The sequence below is a fragment of the Ursus americanus genome, chromosome 26 (assembly GCF_024610735.1).
Source record: "Ursus americanus isolate L20-20 chromosome 26, mUrsAme1.1.p, whole genome shotgun sequence".
In the NCBI taxonomy this organism is placed as follows: domain Eukaryota; kingdom Metazoa; phylum Chordata; class Mammalia; order Carnivora; family Ursidae; genus Ursus; species Ursus americanus.
In genome coordinates, this window is record NC_142152.1 from 1030934 (window position 1) to 1046928 (window position 15995).

The 15995-nt window shown below is 45.5% G+C and overlaps 2 long non-coding RNA genes across 5 annotated transcripts in view; one reads left to right on the forward strand and one right to left on the reverse strand.

The window, feature by feature from the left end:
- Positions 1-216: 216 nt before the first annotated feature.
- On the reverse strand, positions 217-6392 carry LOC123800617 (uncharacterized). 2 transcript variants are annotated; one of them, XR_006781957.2, is made up of 3 exons: positions 6328-6392; positions 1845-2360; positions 217-846 (listed from the first exon to the last, which is right to left on the reverse strand). It is a non-coding gene; the product is annotated as an uncharacterized LOC123800617 (long non-coding RNA). The 2 variants fall into 2 exon arrangements; XR_015721748.1 differs by having other exon boundaries at positions 217-2360.
- Positions 4728-15995, forward strand: part of LOC123800618 (uncharacterized) — a 38168-nt gene continuing 26900 nt past the window's right edge. For 2 of the 3 annotated variants that reach the window (XR_015721749.1, XR_015721750.1), the window contains exon 1: positions 6516-7241. This is a non-coding gene — a long non-coding RNA (uncharacterized LOC123800618). The other variant, XR_006781959.2, reaches the window with a different exon arrangement.

Below are 15995 nucleotides of genomic sequence, written 5' to 3' on the forward strand. Positions count from 1 at the left end.
TGGCACGTAGAAAAGTTGAGAAATGAAGATTTTCTAGCACCAATGAATTAAATGTTGTGCTAATTTAAAGCTCTTGAAGTCCATTTTGTATTTAAATTTTCTCAAATTACCGAGAAGGATTATTGGTATTCAGCTCAACTAAAAGGTAAATAATTGAGAGTGTGAATTCAGGTTAGTGTTTTGGGTTAATTTTGGGTTATTTGAAGCTGGGTTTACTATTTATTTATTTATTTATTTATTAGAGGTGAAATACCTTTTTTTTTTTTAAGATTTTATTTATTTTTTTGACACAGAGAGAGACAGCCAGAGAGAGAGGGAACACAAGCAGGGGGAGTGGGAGAGGAAGAAGCAGGCTCCTAGTGGAAGAGCCTAATGTGGGGCTCGATCCCAGAACGCCGGGATCACACCCTGAGCCGAAGGCAGATGCTTAATGACTGAGCCACCCAGGTATTCCAAAGCCTGATTATTTTAGACTTGATGTAATTTTGGTTTTGTTTTCTTTCCACCTGGAATGAATACTTAGTGTAAAACTTTTTTTTTTTTAAAGATTTTATTTATTTATTCGACAGAGATAGAGACAGCCAGCGAGAGAGGGAACACAAGCAGGGGCAGTGGGAGAGGAAGAAGCAGGCTCATAGCAGAAGAACCTGATGTGGGTCTCGATCCCAGATCGCCGGGATCACGCCCTGAGCCGAAGGCAGACGCTTAGCCGCTGTGCCACCCAGGCGCCCCTAGTGTGAAACTTTGTTGGAGTTCCAGTGAAAATTCTGCTGGCACATTGAGGATTGGGTTTGGTATTCTTGGATCAAGGACCATACATAGAATCTTGCTCAGTGTCCCCATAGTCTGCTTGTTGAAATTCAACCAAAGGAAATAATTCAAAGGAGGAAAGGGAAAAAAGTATAAAAAGTTAATTGTAGCATTGTTGACAATATATAACAAATCTTAGATCATTTAGACTTTCAATAATATGGCCAAATAAATTGTGGCATATTCCATAGGTTATTGAAGTCAACTATGAGCATTGTATAGTGACATGGAAATATGGAAGCATGCTTACCAAACATTTTAAGATAAAACACGTAGAACACTTGTGTGCCTTAAGTCACAACTGGACAAAAATCCATATAAACGTATAGGGAATGTACAGATTGCACAGAAATATAAAGGCAAATATATTAGGGATGTAGGTACACTGAAAAAAATTTCCTTTCATGCTATATTATACGTAAAAATCATTTAATTTTGCAAAAAAATGTCAAAATTATAAAGCAGTGAGGGTGTCTTTGAGGCATTTCATGATGATCTCTTTCTGGATACTTTCGGCTGACATTTTCTCCACATTGGAATTATTTGGTTTTGACAACATTCTTCTAGAATAAACACCCAGTTCTTACTCCTTTCAAAATTATTTTCAGGATAATCTGTGCATTAAAATTTTTTAAGTCTGTGGTAAAAACTTTCTTAAGGGCTATCTTTGATTAGAGCATAATACCGTGTGGTGTAATGTCTGGCACACTGATCTAGACCCAGGCTCCAAGGTCCCTGTCATCAGTCTGCCAACCAACCAGCCCAGTGAGCTTGGGAAAGATACTTAGCATCTGTGGGCTTTGTGCCTCCCTGTGCTTGATGACCTTCTCAGACTATGATCTCTCAACCCCTCTTTCACATTATAGTAAGTAATCTTTGAATATAAATTTTAAGTTCAAATTTATGTTTCCAAAATCTGTGCTTGGTCAGATAGCATATTTGAATTCTGAAACTGTTCTTGATTTTTCTTGACAAGTTTAATGGAGTCCTAACTCTGAAAGACGTTCCTAAGAAAGTCAGACTAAAATCCTAACCTTTCTGACATTCGCCTTCACACTTGATCCTTGGGGAGGTTTCATTCTGGCGTTCAAAGCAAGGGTTTCTCATGTTCCGACTCTTGGACCCCTCTCCTCTCCAGTGAGATGGTTTTCAAGTTGAAGTGTACCTCGGCGTTCCCTGGAGGGCTGGTTAAGTACAGATTGTCAGGCCCCTGATTCAGTTTATGGTTCAGAAAGCTGGGGTCAGACTTGAGATCCTGCATTTCTAGTAAGTTCCAGGTGGTGCTAATTACACTGGACCAGGGAGCACACTCGGAGAACCACTGCTCTGGAGAGAGACTTGTGTAGAACACGAGGAGGCGTGTGGAAGAATGGGCACGCTGTCCTTGCAGGATCATGAGGAGCCGCCCATGTAGAGCTGTCAGCGGTGCACGGTCATGACTATTCAGCCTAGAGAGTATTATTCAGCAGGAAACAGAGTGAGGTAGATAGAGCTGTGCCCTCGGGGAGCAGCTAAGAGTGTTAGCTCCCGCATCAGACTGTGTGCTTCAGCTGTGAAGAGAATGGAGAATCTGCAGTATGATTTCAATTTAATATGTTAGAGTCATTTACTGGCAAAATCACTTTTTAAAGGGAAAAATGCCTTCGCCTATGCTCCTGATTTAGAGTGGATCTGCACTCGTTGATTTCACTGGAACCAGATCAACGAAGTCAGAGTCAGTGGCAAATCATCGTGAGGCCAGAGGTGACAGTTTGTACAACAAATACTCTGACAGATGTGTGTATTTTTTTTTTAAAACAAGCATTCATGATCTCAAGGTTATAAGTCAAAATCCTTGGCTCTATTAAAGTTCTTTTCCTTTCATAACAGACTAATAATTTAAAATGCATGCTGTCAAGATGCAAAGTAATTACAGATTTATTTGACCTTTATGATAACTGGTATTTAAATATTTACTCACTTTCTCTCTTACCTATCAAAACAAAGGCTAATTGTTAATTCACTGCATTTCATTCAGAAAGCTCTTTCATCTGAAGTCTCCTGACATAGAAGCTGATGCCTTCTTGTCTCAACTTAATTTTGGTCAAGGGTAATCTAAAATATTTGGTGTTATACAATTTTTAAAAAGATTTTGTTTATTTATTTGAGAGAGAGAGCATGAGTGGGGTGGGGTCAGAGGGGCAGAGGGAGAGGGAGAAGCAGACTCCCCGCTGAGCAGGGAGCCTGACGTGGGGCTCTGTCCCAGGACCCTGGGATCACGACCTGAGTTGAGGGCAACCCCCCTGAGCCACCCAGGAGCCCCAAGACTATAATTTTAACTCCACATGACCACAGGCTGTGCGATTGTGGAAGGATGTTTTTTTCCTTACTTCTCTGTGCTTCAGTTTCCCTCTCTGTGAAATAACAATAAGAATCCCCTCTTCCAAAAGATGCGGAAGATTAAATTAGATAATAGGTGCCCGTATTTGAAACAGTCTTTGGCACACAGCCTCTAAGGCATAGTGGGTGAAAAAAAATCAAATTGTAGAAGAATGTATACGGTATGACACCATATATGGAACCAATGCTTCAAACAATTCTGAATGCTTTTCACGGGTCCATGTACATGCGAGTAGATGCCAAGAACAAGGTCTAGAAGAATATATTGCAAACCGGTATCTGGAGAGAGGAGGAAGGCACTGGATTAATTTGGGACATGGTCAAAGAGCACTTCAGCTTTTTCAGTAGTGTTTTATTTATTTATTTATCTATCTATTTAGTTTATTTGAGAGAGAGCACGAGCATGAGAGAGAGCAAGCACAAATAGGGGGAGGGGCAGAGGCAGAGGGAGAAGCAGGCTCCTCACTGAGCAGGGAACCAGACGCAGGGCTCGATCCCGGGACCCTGAGATTATGACCGGAGCCGAAGGCAGATGCTTAACCTACTGAGGCACCCAGGTGTCCTGTGTTATTTTTATTTTTACATGATGGATATATTATAAGCATATAATGTAAAGGAGGTATTATAAACAGAAGTCATACTTATGCTTACTTACTATACTTACTAAGACCACCTATTTCTCAGAGAAATTCACCTCATGGGTTGATTAAAGATTACAAAGATAAAGAACATTTTAAGTCAAAAGTGAAAAAAGTGAAGAATTGTTACATATAAAAATATTCTTACCTTAATAAAACTGAAATTTTGTTCTTTTTTATTCTGGGCAATATTTCAGGCTTTCATTAACATTTAATTATTTATTTTAATTGTTAATGAGAAACACCAATCTGATCTTAACTTTGTTTTGACTTCTGCCTTTTTTTCTTCTTTAAAATTGTTTTTAATTTTTTTAGTTTCTAGAAAGTGCATTTTCCACTCCCCAGGTAGGTTGTTTGGCCGAAGTGGCAGCTTATTGTTTTCCTTTGGTACCGTGTTTATTCCCAGCCAGGATCGCGCTGCATACATCAACACTGTCTCTTTTACAACTTCTTAATAGTTTATGTCAATTTGTTGAATTATGAAAGGCACTTTTGGTCTACTATCTCCACTAATAAATTATGCATCAATCAGTTTTTGTCTTGTTGGTTAATATTTAAAGATATAGTAGAGAATTCTCAGTTGCAGACCATAGAGCTACAACTGAAATACTGTGCTCTCTCTTCTCTATCCAGGCAGGAGAACAAACCTGATGAAAAACCCCGTGTGTCTGAGAATCACAGTAGGGGTAGAACATGGATTAGGCAGATGGTTTACGGGGAGCAGCTAAGAGTGGGAGAGGCTACACACAGATTGGGGAACTTTAAAATAGTGGCCCCTCCCGCAGCTTTAATTTGTCTCAGAATCACCAAAGAACTCTTAGAATGCAGATTCTTGGATGCCACGCCCAGACAGTACGGGTCAGGGGCTCTGAGGCAGGTGCATTGTGGGCCATACACTGAGAAGCATTGCTGGGGCCTCACGGCTAGTTCCCTGCTGTCGGGAAATGCTGCCGAGAGCTGCCCTTGTCCTACGGGTATCCTTTTCTTCATCTGCCCAGAGATTAGGCGACAAAAGCATACGGTGCCCTGGGAAGGACATCTGGCTGACTAGTTACTAGGAGACTTTGGAACGGGTAGTTAAAATATCTCTGGGTTAAGAATCTTTGTGCATCCTTGAAAAATGAAATAAAGAACAGGGCAAATTGGCCGATAGACCCACTCTTTTGTTTTCTCACATCCTCACACTAAGCATGGGGTCCCCCTTAGGATCTGCAGCCTTTTATGTACTAAACATGGTGACCTTTTTTCAGACCCTCCTTTGCAGCAAAACGTACTCCTGAGGATCTCACCTTTATGCATTCTTCTGGGTGATAGCTCATTTATTTTATAAGTTAATTTACGACGATCTGTGCTGGGTATCAAATCTGCGTGTTAGGGGCGACTGTCAGACTAATGGCGCCCCCAAAGACATCCATGTCCTAATCGCTGGAACCTGTGAATATGTTAACTTTACACAGCAAGGGGGAATTAAGGGTGCTACCTGAATTGCAACTTTACGATAGGGAGATTTTCCTGGCTTATCCATGTGGGTCCAACGTAATCAGGAAGGTTCTTGAAAGTAGAAGAGGTCAGAGTGATGCAATGGGAGGAGCACTCACCTGACTGTTGCTGGCTTTGAGGACAGATGAAAGGGAGTACTAGCCAAGGTGTGTGGGCAGCTTCTAGAAGCCGAAAAAGGCAAGGAAATGGGATTTTCCCCTAGAGACTCTGCGCAGGAATGCAACCCTGCTGACATCTTGATTTTAACCCTCTGAGACCCTTATCAGACTCCTGCCCTGCAGACCTTTGTGTTGGTTTAAGCCATTAGGTTTGTGGGAATTTGTTACAGCAGCGATGGGATACCAAGACACTAGCTGAGGCCGCTTGGAATTATAGCGTCTTAATCCAAAACAATGTTTTTTTCCCATGGGAATATTAGTCCTTACTGAAGACAAGTTCAAAAGATTCCTGGAGGCATCCAGAAGCCTAGTGATGTCCCTGAATTCCCAACATAGATGCTAGGCGCGTCTGGACAAAGAACTCCCTCCAAGATGGTTGCCTTGACCTGCTCCCTGGGCTGTCATCTTCCTCCCCCTGCCAAGCGCTCACCAAGGCATCTTGCCCTTCACGTCTGGTCACCTGTGATTCTGATCCCCTCTGCCTCTACCTCAACAGCCTTCTGCACGCGCCCAGTGCAATGCTTCTGCACCAACATGAGGGATTCTGCACAACTCCTTCCTCCCATAGAGAATAAAGAAGACTCCTTCCCCCTAGGAACATTGGTAGGTTAGGTCTGGTGAGGTCATAGGAAGGAAACAACTTGAAAATCACCACGTTTAACCTTATTGACTCCCACGAGAAACTTCCAGGTTTGGTGTTTGCTTGATGCGGCTACTGAGAAAAGTAGGTTCCACATGGATAGAAGTATTGGTTTTAGTTTTTCTGTAAGAGCTTTGATTTTTTTAAAAATTCTAGAATCTCTTTCCTTGGGGGAAATATTCAAGCCATAATCAGGACATACCTTTTGCCCCCTCTGCTCACTTTGCTCTCTTCCTCCTTACTTCTGCAGAGAAGCTGGACACACTGGTGCGTGTGAGGAGTGAGTGGACTGCAGCAAGCCGGTGACCCTTGCCCCCTGCACCCTTAAGTTGCCAGCCACGTGAGCACCCTGTTTCCTCCCCACGGCTGCGTCTCCTGAGATCGGTGAGTCAGAGTCACATTTACCAAGGGGGTGATTTATCTCTCTGGAGTGAGAACACGATCTCCCTCAAAGCCTGCCTGTCCCAGTAAATACACAAGTACAATGGCTCTTGGACAGCCTTTCTGCGAGAATTGAAAATTCCGGGCATTGGATGGGCAGGCAGCTGACTCTCCTCAAAGATAGGCCATGCGTTGCCTGTCTTTTTCCCAGTACATAGGCAGTTGTGTGTCCACTGTGAGCCCTCTGTGGACGGTGACAATGGACAGGCTGACTCCCTCTACAAAAGTCAGATGGCTCACATCTATATGGTGACAGCTCGGTTGTGTGGTTTTTTGTATTTTTCGTTTTGTTTTTTTTGTTTTGCCTTCTAGGAAATGGCACAGATGGACCTGCTACAAAGCCTGTGTCCCTTCCCTTCCTTCCTTTTCTCCTATGAATCTCCAACCCCAGGGGCTGCTGTGAGGAAGGTGCCTCTGAGCCACGTGGCTGAGGAGCTGAGAGCAAGGAGCTCTGAGAAGGGCACGCCTCTGCCCTGCATGGTGCTGGGGGCCCCTTCTCTGCCCCTCTGTGCTGGCCTGTCTCGCCCCGGGGGAATCTGCTTCAGAGACCAGCAAGCCACATGCCAAGGGCATGAGAAAAGCTAAGCGCCTGACCAGCTGTAGCCTGGACTGGCTCCCTTGTCTACCGGCCATATGGAGGAGCTGGAAGAATCCATGTGACCTAAAGCGAACAAGGTTAGTTTATCCTGATTTTTAGCCTGGGAAGAGGTCAGAGCTTCTGTGGAACAGAAATCCCCCAAGCGAGAAGGCCGAGATGAAGGGACGGCCTTAGGACAATTACTTCCAGCTCTCCTTTCGGGATCCTTGCAGCCTGGGTTACCCTGCCAGCTTCGGGCAGCCCACACAGCTCTGCGAAGCAGCAGGGTTCTCTTTCCTGTTTCTCCTCCTCAGTGGAGAGAAAGACTGCCCTGCGCGTTTCTGTTCCTCGGCCTCCAGCACCCGGCCCAGCGCAGGAGCGGTGCAGGGCAAACATTTAGGGAACAGAAGAGCAAACAAACCCGAGGCTTTGTGCTGCGAGCTGCCCTGCCCGAGCTGCTCCCCCGGGAGGAGAGGGGAGGGGCGCATCCAAAGGGGTAGCAGGAGCTCTTCAGCAAGTTTCTTCTGGGCCACTCGCTAGCACGTTGGTTTCTTGTCACAAAGAAGCACTGCTAGGCAAGTCTCGGGTGACCTGGTGGTTTTCATCACTAGCAGACCGAATGAGTCTCTGGTCCGTTGAGGCTGCTGCGTAGAGCGGTGAACGCCTTGCTCCGCAAGACGCTGGGGCGCCCTGAACCCCAGAGGATCTAGGCGTTGGACAGGCTTCGCTTCCAGCAGGTAGCGGGGATGTCTTGAAGAAGGGAGTCCTTTGCCCGCTTTAGCCAGGGATCTGGGGCCAGGACACCCTGTCTTGACCAGAGCCACCCAGGGCCTCTTGCTGGACTGACCTGGGCTTAGCTTCATGCCTCCAGAGCAGTCAGTCAGGGTTGGGCCACATCCTCCAGAAGTCAAGCCCATTGGCTTCTTGTCCCTTCTCTGTCATCTCAACAGGTCACCCAGACCTCTAGCCTCTTGTAACCCTGGACTCTTGGCCACCTGACACTTCCTACCAACCATATAGATATAATTTTTTTTTCTCTTTGTAGAATCTTGAAACGTGAGGACATAAATTCAGACTTTTTATTTTATTTTATTTTGGGGGAAATTTTAAAATTTGAATTCAATTAATTAACATATAATGTATTATTGGTTTCAGAGGTAGAGGTCAGTGATTCGGCAGACTTATATAACACCCAGTGCTCATTACATCACGTGCCCTCCTTAATGTCCATCACCCAGTTACCCCATCCCTCCACTCCCCTCCCTTCCAGCAACCCTCAGTTTCTTTACTATGATTAAAAGTCTCTTATGGTTTGTCTCCCTTTCTGATTTCATCTTTTATTTTTTCCCCTCTTCCCTTATGATCTTCTGTTTTGTTTCTTAAATTCCACATATGAGTGAGACCATAGGATAATTGTCTTTCTCTGATTGACTTATTTCACTCAGCATAATACCCTTCAGTTCCAACCATGTCGTTGTAAATGGCAAGATTTCATTTTTGATGGCTGAGTAATATTCCATTGTATTTATATACCACATCTTCTTTATCCATTCATCTGTTGATGGACATCCGGGCTCTTTCCATAGTTTGGCTGTTGTGGACATTGTTCCTATAAACATTGGGGTGCAGGTGCCCCTTCAGATCACTACATTTGTATCTTTGGCGTAAATACCTAGTAGTGCAATTGCTGGGTCGTAGGGTAGCTCTATTTCCAACTTTTTGAAGAACCTCATACTGTTTTCCAGAGTGGCTGCACCAGCTGCACTCCCACCAACAGGGTTAAGAGGGTTCCCCTTTCTCCACGGCTTCACCGACATCTGTCATTTCCTGACTTGTTAATTTTAGCCGTTCTTACTGGTGTGAGGTGGTATCTCATTGCGGTTTTGATTTGTATTTCCCTGATGCTGAGTGATGTTGAGCACTTTTTCATGTGTCTGTTGGCCATTTGGATATCTTCTTTGCAGAAATGTCTATTCATGTCTTCTGCCCATTTCTAGATTGGATTGTTTGTTCTTTGGACGTTGAGTTTGATAAATTCTTTATAGATTTTGGATATTAGCCCTTTATCTGATAAGACATTTGCAAATATCTTCTCCCATTCTGTCGGTTGTCTTTTGGTTTTGTTGACTGTTTCCTTTGCTGTGCAAGAGCTTTTTATCTTATTTTTTAAAAAGCTTTTTTTTACTTGAGAGGGCAAGAGAGAGAGAGCACAAGTAGGCAGAGCAGCAGGCAGAGGAAGAGGGAGAAGCAGGCTCTCTGCTGAGCAGTGAGCTCCATGAGGGGCTCAATCCCAGGACCCTGAGATCATGACCTGAGCCGAAGGCAGACACTTAATTGACTGAGGCACCCAGGTGCCCCGAAAGCTTTTTATCTTGATGAATTCCCAATAGTTCACTTTTGCCCTCAAAGACTTTTTAAAGTGTAAGTAAAAATGTGATTTTTGAGAGCATGGGCTTTGACTGAGACAGGCTTGAGTCTGGATTCCAGCTATACAACCTTAAGCAAGTCCTGCGATCACTTTTGATGGACTGGCTAATCCTTTCATTCCTTTAATTAGTTATTCCCTCAAAATTTTATTGAGTACTTACTTACCCTGTGCTAGGCATTAGGTCGTTCTGGTCTCTGCCCTCATGGAACTTGCTAGTCCCCGGAGGAAGGTAGATACTAACTAGACACTGACACTGATAATTAGGCACAGCACTGGTCAGGACTCTGAAGGGAGCCTACAGGGAGCAACGGGCATGAACAGCAGGAGGGCTTGAGGAGCCCGGTAGGAGGGCTGAGCCTTGGAGAATGAAAAGGAATGAACCCAGCAAATACAAGGAAGCGTGCCAGCTGGAGAGGGCAGCCTGGGCCAAGATCCTGGGGCAGGACATTCTGTGACAGAAGACCAGAGTGGCTGGATATACAGTCCCGGGCAAGAGGAGCATGTCTGGAGACAAGGCTGGGGGGTGGGGGGTGGGCAATCAGGCCTGGTGATGAGGACTTTGCACTCTGACCTGAGAGTACGAAAGATTTTGAAGCAGGTAAGGGACATCATCCAACCTAGTTTTAATGTTTAATAAAGCTACGGCTCCGTCTAAGATGGAGAAGTTAAACTAGAATGGGGATAAGGATCAGTGGAGAGAGGAAAAGACCCAAGGGGTATTAGGTCGCCCTGCAGTTTCACAGAACAACCAGTTAATGTCAGAGCTCAATTCTCCCTCCTTGGTACATGTTTACTCTGTAGCTTCTGGCTTTTCTCTGCAGTGCAGCTTGCCAGGACTTTTCTCTCTCTCCTCTGGATGTCCTCGGTGTTCTACACCCCACACCTAAGCAGTGAATTATTAAAAGCAATTTCTTTTCCAAGAGATGGTGTTTGGTCTCAGTGCAGGTTTTTGTGGGGTACGACAAAGCCAGACCGATGGCCACAGCTTACTAACTATGGGGCCCAGGGCCCAGGCCAAGCAACAGCAGTCTGAAAAATCACGGCTCTGTGCCTCTGAATGGGAGGCTGAGGCAGCTGACTCACCTGCCCAGGGTCTCGTCATGCTGCCAGAGGCTGCGTCAGGACCCACTGCTAGGCCTGTGCTCCCACCCCTGCCCCCTGACAGCTGCCGGGGAAGCCCCACTCTTCACACCTGCCCGGGGTGGGGCAGAATAGGCAGCAGTGTTTTCCCCAGGGACCCGAGATCATTTATGCGCTTGTTCGTGGTGGGGACTGGGAGTGCCCAGAAGACACTGAGCTCGCCTCCAGAGCCAGGGGAAGGGGGGCCCAGCTACCTCCTTGGTGGGCAGCCTAATTCTCCCACTGCCCTCCGCCCCCACCCCAATGACTCCTTGATTTCTTCTGCTGTTACTTCTCTGCCTACCAACTAGGAGAACTGCTCATGACATTTAGAAAAGATAAATCTCCCAGTTCTCTCTAGGGATCAAGGCTACCCTGAATAAAGTTACCATCCTGCCAGTGTCTTTGATCCCTTTTTAACTTCCTGTTTAGGGTTGCTGGCAGGACTACCCAAGGTCTATTGATTTTCTTTGGGTTCATTGTTCCTCATAATTGGGCATTCTTAAGTATCCCTGGACAGAGTTCAGCTGAATAATAAAGGAGAGAGAGGGGGCGTGGAGAGAGAGACTTGGAGATATTAAGAAATATTTGGGGTCAAATGTTTTTTAAAAATGTGGGTCTCCTGAAAAGGGAAGGGAACCAAAGGGCATGTAAGAAATGTCCCACCGTGATGCTGGGCGCAGAGCCCTTTGTCATGTGGCCTCTGAGTGAGGCCCGAGGCTGCTGGCTGTTCTCAGGCAGTGTGTTTATGGCTCACCAGGGTCAGCTCTGCCCACAACGGATACCAAAGGGGCCTTAGGGCACTGAAATCTTGGTCCAGGGCCAGGGGCTTCTCCACAGACATCCCCGGCACAACTCCCACCTTCCTCCCAGAAAAAAGGGAGTCCAGTAAAAACAGCGAACACTGACATAGCTCCTACCAGGTGCCGTATATGAACTTTGAGTTAAGATACGTAATCTTACGAGGTAACTAGTGTTAATCCTTCCATTTCACAGATGAGGAGACTGAGGCACAGAGAAGTAACTCAGTCAGGCAGACTGGCTCTCGAGCCCTAGCCACACAGGCCTGCCTCAGGGTAGCGAGTGCCTGACGTTCTCCTGGTCGGGTCCTGCCTTTCCCAGGGCTCCCACCTGGAGTCCCTGAGGCCCTCCCCCATGGTGGAGGCTCAGCCCAGCTCTTTCCCCAAGCCTGGCCTGACAACAGCCTCGAGCTAAAAGCCTGGAAGAGTCTTATTCATATTAGTAACAATAGCAGTGCTAACTCACATTTACAGAGCTCTTCGTATGCACCAGGCTTTCTACCGGCTGCTCTTAACAGCAAATCCTCATTTCCCACGATGTACAAGGCAGGTTTCCTTATCATCCCTGTTTTCAGAGTAGGAAAGTGAGGTGTAGGGGAGAGAAGTGACTTGTCCTTGGCCATGGGACTGGCAGGTGGTGGGGCCTGACTCCGAAGCCCTGTGCTGCTTCTTAGGGCAGCGCTGCTCAGGGTTCTACCCCAGAGGCTGTCACCTCTGTTGCGTGGGGGGGGGGGGGGGGGAGTGTGTGTGCTCTTGGGTGGTGGGTCTCCTGAACAGGGCCAGACAGACCAGAGATCAAATTCTTACTGTATCTGTACTTGTATGACATGGAAACGCTACCTAAGCTCTTGGAAAATCAGTTTCTTCTGTAACCTGGGTCTAATTCCCCCTTCGTTCCGCTGGGTCATTTTGAGATCAAAAGAGGTAAGGCTGGATTTCCGAAATTTGAGGCCTTTATGATTTTTGCCATTATTTAAGATTTTCCATAAGTTGACTGAAAAAAATAAATATTAAAAAACTGTGTTACTACTTTAAATGAAAAGCTACACCATAGAAGAAAACTAAAAACCCATAATTCCTAAAGTAAAGAAAAATTTTGTGTGTGTACTTTAAAAACGATCGGTACAATCAGCGGTACATATGCCGTGGAAAACACCAGTACCGAGGTAGTGTTTATAAAGTGCGTAGTTCAGGGCACCGCGCACAGGACGTGGTCATTAAAAGGCAACCCCTCTCCTCCTGCCCTGCCACCTGGCCCCAGTCTGTACCACTGCACTTCTGTCCTTGCTGCTGGACTATGGGCGAGGAAGAAAGAAATCCAGGAGCTAGAAGAATCACAGATATCAAAGCAAGCGACATCAAGCCTCTGTACTTTTGGAAAATGTACAAACTTGTGTGCGGGAGAAATGTCCTTAATGAGAAGAGATTGGGGAATAGCAGGAAATTAAAAATTGCATCAGGAATAGGATAAGAATCCCACTGCTCTTTGCCAAAGCCTCCAGTAAACAGCAGCTGCATAGAAACAAAGGTGAATCATTTGAAAAAGAAACTCAGTTTCTACCCCTGGTGTCTTTAATATTGCCGATGGTATGCACAACCTGTGGGGGGCTACAGTGGGAACCGTGGGCCAGGCCGAGGGCAGAGCCTTGCGTTCCTGCAAGGCAAAAAGAAGCAAGAGAGGCCAGATTGCTTCAGCAGAAATCCTCCAGTTATTTTGGTGGCTTACCGATGTTTTGGCAGGACGGGATTAGAAGCATGGGCACGAAAGTGAGAGGACAGAGTTCTGGCTTTTAATAAACCAGATTCACGCCTGGTCTATGTTTTTACCAAGTATGTGATCTTAAGCCAACTCCTAAAACTAAAATCTCAGTTTTTGCATTTTTAAAGCAGAGGTAACAGTAACTGTCCCACTCATCTCATTGGTAGTTGGAAAAGTCAAATTAGATAAGGAATGTGAAATTTCTTGGTACACTGAAAAAATGCCATCTGCATTTTTATTTTAAGTGCTATAACCTTGGTTGACTTGGATGCCATGTTCTCAAGGACAAGTGTAAGCTGTGGCCTCTAAGAGCACAGTTATGTTCATTCTTAGTTCTATTTCTCATCAAAGCTCTTCTTCCAATAGCATATTTGGCTCTGGGAAGCTGAGTTGCATGAGTCGCCATTGATAAACTTGTGTTGAAATTCTGGACACGACACATCATGAAACAAAAGGAAAAATCTCCTTTGTAATCTTTTTTTTTTTTTTTAAAGATTTTTTATTTATTTATTTGACAGAGAGATAGAGACAGCCAACGAGAGAGGGAACACAGCAGGGGGAGTGGGAGAGGAAGAAGCAGGCTCCTAGTGGAGGAGCCCGATGTGGGGCTCGATCCCAGGACTCCGGGATCACGCCCTGAGCCGAAGGCAGATGCTTAACGACTGAGCCACCCAGGCGCCCCTCCTTTGTAATCTTTCATCCCATATCTGGCTCGAGGGAGATGGTAACAATTACTATAAAGGATATAAAACTCAGAAGGTGTCTTAAAGTCATCTCACCTCTAGACAGCATGGCGGTAAAGAAAGTAACAATGTCATGCATGAGACTTTAGGGCTTGGGATACTGAACGAGGGACACAATCAATTCAGTACAGAATCAGGGCCTGGAAATAAGATTCAACTTATTTCAGGAAATTCAACTCTGTTTTATGGTTTGTATGGGCCAGGCCCCTGTGTTAAGACAGAGTTATTCCTCCCTTGTAATTAGTTACAACCCTGCATTTTAAGGGGCTTACCATTAAACTGGAACATTCTTTGGAAGAACATGAAAGCTTTGCAGGGAAAAAATTCTGATAATGAGATGCTGACATCACCTGCTCTTGAGGCAAGATATTTCAGTCGGTGGCCTCTCTCTAACCAGGATAGCAAAATGTACAATTTTAAGTTGCGAAAAAGAATGGCACAGCTTCCTTACTAAGTCTCAAAGTATGGGGATATAGGAAAGGAGTTTCTAGCCCATAGATGCTTTTTAACTCCTAGATGGAATCATCCGCTGGGGAGATGCAGGGCTGGTGGCTGGCCTTGGGGATGGGGGCAGGGCTGATCGGATAAAGTATACTTTATACGCTGCTTGAAAGGCATTCTACAGGTACTCCAATGTCTATATACCTGCCATTTGGCTGGTCTCTATAGGGATTTACATTTTCACGAGATACTACCTGTTCTTGAGAAGTTAGAGGCCATGTAGTCTCACTCCCGGTTGCTTTCTAATGGTCTTAAGCAGACAAGCATCTTTTTAAAAATTTTTTAAAAAGATCTTATTTATTTATTTGAGAGAGGGAGCGAGAAAGAGAGAGAGAACAAGCAGGAGGAGCAGCAGAGGGAGAGGGAGAAGCAGACTCTCCCCTGAGCAGGGAGCCTGATGCGGGACTCCATCCCTGGACCCTGGGACCATGACCTGAGCCAAAGGCGGATGCTTGACTGACAGAGACACCCAGGAGCCCACATACAACTATTTTAAAGTTAAAAAAATCCAGGGGCATTTAATAAATACACAATATTGTGCAATCACTACCTCTATAAAATCCCCAAACATTTGCATGCTTCCAAAATAAAACCACACATCCATCAGCCATCACTCTCCAGTTCCTCCCTGCCTCTGCCCTAGGCAGCCTCTAGCCTCTTTCTGTCTCTGCGGATTTACCTGTTCCAAATGTTCATACAGTGGAATCGTGCACTATGTGACCTTCTGTGTCTGGCTGCTTAGGCTTAGCACAATGTTTTCAAGGTTCATCCATGTTGTCGTAGCCTGGATAGTACTTCACTCCTTTCTATGGCTAAGAAACATTCCGTTGTGTGTATATAACAATTTGTTTGTCCATCCATCTGTCAGTGAACATCGAGGTCTTTCTCCGTTTGGGCTGTTGTGAGCAGCGCTGCTGTAAACATTCTTGTACAAGTATTCGTTTGAGCGTTTGTTTTCAGTCCTTTTGGGCATATACCTAGGCGTGGAATTGCTGGGTCATGTTGTAACTCTGTTCGTCTCACTGAGGAGCGGCCGCACTGTTGCCCACAGCAGCTGCGCTATGTTATGTTCCCAGCAGCAATGTACGAGCCTTCCCGTTTCTCCACATCCTCACCAACACTTGCTAGTCTTGTTATTTTCCACATTTTTGATCATTGTTTTCGTAGTGGGTGGGAGGTGGTATCTCATTGTGGTTTTGATTTGCATTTCCTTAACGACTAAGGATGTTGTGCGTCTTTTCATGTGACATGAAGTATTTTTACAAGGTAAGGAAGATAGATGCCAGGTCATCTGAAAGGCATTATCACCTTTGTCCCTTGGAGGGAGTGGGGCCTGAGATCACCAAACAGAGAACTAGCAAAGGTTGACAGGAGGTAGAGGGTGAGGAACAGGAGGGAGTGAAGGGCAGGCCTGGGGCACAGCCTGAGTTTGGGGGAGGGGAGCAGTTGGGGAAGAACGTTTGGGAGAGCAGACATCTGGGCAACCAGGAGATGGATTGAGG